At 47.4% G+C, this 3562-nt stretch overlaps 1 protein-coding gene across 1 annotated transcript in view; it reads left to right on the forward strand.

The window, feature by feature from the left end:
* The first annotated feature begins 886 nt into the window (after window positions 1-886).
* The window catches only part of LOC8039573 (extensin), a 75723-nt gene continuing 73047 nt past the window's right edge, over window positions 887-3562 (forward strand). The window contains exon 1 of the mRNA XM_040503497.2: window positions 887-918. The gene's annotated coding sequence lies outside the window, so the exon portion shown is untranslated. The remainder of the gene's footprint in view (window positions 919-3562) is intronic.

Here is a 3562-nt window from a genome sequence, read left to right on the forward strand (position 1 = left end):
TATATATATTTACATGTGTGCAGTGTGTTGTTCACGAGTCGTCGGCACCGTCGCAGGGTCTCGTCGGTGCCAAAGTCTGCAAGTTCGCTCGTTCCAACATGGAAGACCAACGTCGTAACGGTCCGAGGGACGTTGGACACTGCGAGCTCGCCCGGAGATCGAGAAACTGGTAGTTTCCTTCCTGCTACCTCGACACACAAACCGCCGCCTGGACGAACCCAACGACCGCTTCGTTCAGTGGTTTAACCGGGAGGCGTTTGTCTTCAACGAGACTGTGAAGGCGTACTGTCGCAAGCCAGGCAAAGTTGCCTTCCTGGAACATGACTTTGAGTCGCTCCCACCGACCCGATTCCTGGCCGCAGACGGACTCCACCCAAGCTTCTCCGGAGTCGCCCTTCCAGCACAACACTTGAAGGGCTTCCTTTTGCGAGGAGCAAGTACGGCGACGTCCGGATGGACTTCGGAAATCCCGGTTGTCTCCACTCCAGCAGCGAACACGGTGACCGCTCCTCCGCACCAAGATAGGGGGGTCAATCGCAACGATGGCCAGTCAGTGAGTCTCACCAAATCTGCTCGACGCCGTCAAGCACCCCAGCCAGCACCCGACGCCAACGACCACAGCCTCGACGTGATCCAGTTCCCGACACCCGCCGAAGCCAACGAACAAGGAGCCAGGACGCCCAGACAAGGAGCCAAGACCCCCCCCCCCCCCCCCCCCCCGGACAAGAAAGCAGGACCCCCGTACAAGGGGCTAGGACGCCCCTTCTGCCAACACCATCCGCTGCACCCAGGACACCCGGAGGGCTGTCCGTGTTACGCGGCCGCCACCGCTTACAAGATCCGCCGCGGAAAGGGGCTACAACCTTCGCAAGACAGCCACCCAGGATCCTCGTCCAAGGAAGGATTGACTCAACAATAGTAAGCCCAACTCTCTAGACTCAAGCTATAGCACCACTTTTCTTAAATTACGAAAACTCGCCGATAAACGGGTCAGACATGAATTACATAAAATAACATTGGAAGTATACCTTAATACAGGCGTCGCCCCTAAGGGCATGTTGCTTCCTCTCTCCTCTGCTATTGCAAACCTCGAGCAAAACGACCAATCGGAATGGAATAGTATTCTTCTAGATGCATCACTGAAACTCGTAAAAATAGTTATCAATAATAGTGAGAAGCAGTTAAATAAAGTAAACACCTCAATCACTAACCTACTCCGCTTGAGTGACCCGCTGTCAAAGGACGAACAAACCGCCCTAACTGAGTTTGAACAAAAAAAGCGCCGCGAACTTGAGATTATCAAACTACGCAAGCTTAAGCGGGACAAGGTTTCGAACACCGTATTAGTTCCAACCACATTTCTTAATGACAATGTGGATACCCACATGCCTAGTAACGCGGCAGAGAGCACGCGACGCGCCGAGGTAAACCCGTCGGATATCAATGGAGTGGGTGGTCCCGCTATTGTGAACCTTTCAGGTATACCTTTATCAGCTGATGAAGAAAATCTGCTGTCGAAAGGATTAAACTTCTGTTCTTCCACCGGACTTTTTGATGAGTTTCAAATCCTCAAAGACCTAGATGACTTTTCCAGAAATTTGCGGTTACGCGAATACTTTTTAGACAAGCCCTCCAACTCTGACGATGCCCGACCCCGACCGAAATATGACTGGACACCAAACACTCGCCGTGACAATTGCCTAGACCTATATATAGCTGCTGTACAGCCAGATATTTTAAAACAATACCGCAAGGGCGGAAAGAAGAGCCACAATCTAACGAAGTCTGAGACAGAATCGCTGAAATCTTTAAGCACAAGAAGCGACATCGTGATAAAGCCAGCAGATAAAGGTGGTGCAATTGTGATACTCAATACAAATGACTATATTCAAGATGGGAATCGCCAGTTAAATGATCCAAACTTCTATGAACACCTTACTGGTGACCCTACGCCACGCTATGCAAAAATCGTATCATCAACACTCGAGGAACTCTTGAAAGGCGGCAAGATCACAGCGAACGAACACAAACTCTTAACACCAGCACATCCTTCTCTTGGTCGCTTTTATATGCTCCCGAAAATCCACAAAACAGGGAACCCTGGCCGCCCAATTATATCTGGTGTAGGCACAATAACTGAACCGATTTCGGGCTATGTAGATGAACTAATCCGCCACATACCTTTAAGTCTTTCCTCTTACATTAAAGACACCACACACTTTCTGAGAGAAATATCAGGACTTGACGTACCGGAAGGGTCTCTTCTAGTCACCCTAGACGTTTCATCTTTATACACAAACATCCCACACGATGACGGAATAATTGCTTTAATTGATATGTATGAGCTCCACAGAAAAACAGGCACTCCGGATAGTCATGTCGTTGCGACCTTAACGCGGCTTGTGCTAGAACTAAATGCATTCGAATTTAACGACAAACATTTTAGGCAAGTTAGCGGTACTGCACTGGGCACCAAAATGGCACCGAGTTATGCTAACATATTTATGGAAATGCTAGAATCAAAATTTCTAGCTGACTACCCTTTCCAACCACTTGTTTACAAAACATTTATTGACGATATTTTTATTATCTGGACACATGGCGAAGATGAGTTGCGTTATTTTATAAACGAGTACAATCAAGCTCACCCTACCATCAAGTTCACCCCCGTCTACTCCAGTACCAGTGTCAACTTCCTGGACGTCACTGTAACGATAGACAAATGGCAAACTGACAACAAAACTGTACCGCAAACCATCAGACCGACAGCAGTACCTTCACTATAGGAGCGACCACCCACTTCATTGCAAAAATAGCATACCTTATAGCCAAGCCCATCGCTTTAAAACGTATATGCGCGAAAAAAGGATGACTTTGATATAAACGCAGAAAAACTAAGAACCGTACTCAGGCATCAGAAATCCCCCCGCGTGATTGACGACGCAATTAAGAAAGCTTCCGAATTGAACCGCGCTGATCTCTTGGAGAACCGCACAAAGCAACGTGACACACAACGCACTAACCTATGCCTCACATATAGCAACAATTATCCTCAAGTGAATAACCATCTTGAGACGACATTATAATATCCTCGAACAAAGTGAACGTTTCCATCAGCACCTGGCGTAATTTATCGACGATCGCGCAACCTCAAAGATACCCTAGTAAAATCCAAACTAAATCTGTCACAGTCTAATAATGGATGCAAACCCTGCATGAAAACTAAATGTCCTAATATGCAAACAAATGCGAGAAACCAGCACAGCCAGCAGCACCGGTTCGCCATTAAATATCAAGATCCGAAGTCAGCTCTCGTGCGATTCATCAAACGTTATTTACCTGCTTCAGTGTAGCGTATGCGACATGCAATACGTAGGACAAACCGAAACAGCTTTTAGATTGCGCTTTAAACAAACCATAGAGCGCATGCAGTATCTCTCCCAAATCTTCCTCTTTCAAAACATGTGTGCCTGCCAAAACACTCCTTCGATAAACTAACGGTTACGCTCTTAGAGACAGGATTCAAGTCAAACCGAGAACGTGAACAACGCGAGTCCTATCT

The sequence above is a fragment of the Ixodes scapularis genome, unplaced genomic scaffold, assembly GCF_016920785.2.
Source record: "Ixodes scapularis isolate PalLabHiFi unplaced genomic scaffold, ASM1692078v2 PGA_scaffold2__306_contigs__length_199485367, whole genome shotgun sequence".
In the NCBI taxonomy this organism is placed as follows: domain Eukaryota; kingdom Metazoa; phylum Arthropoda; class Arachnida; order Ixodida; family Ixodidae; genus Ixodes; species Ixodes scapularis.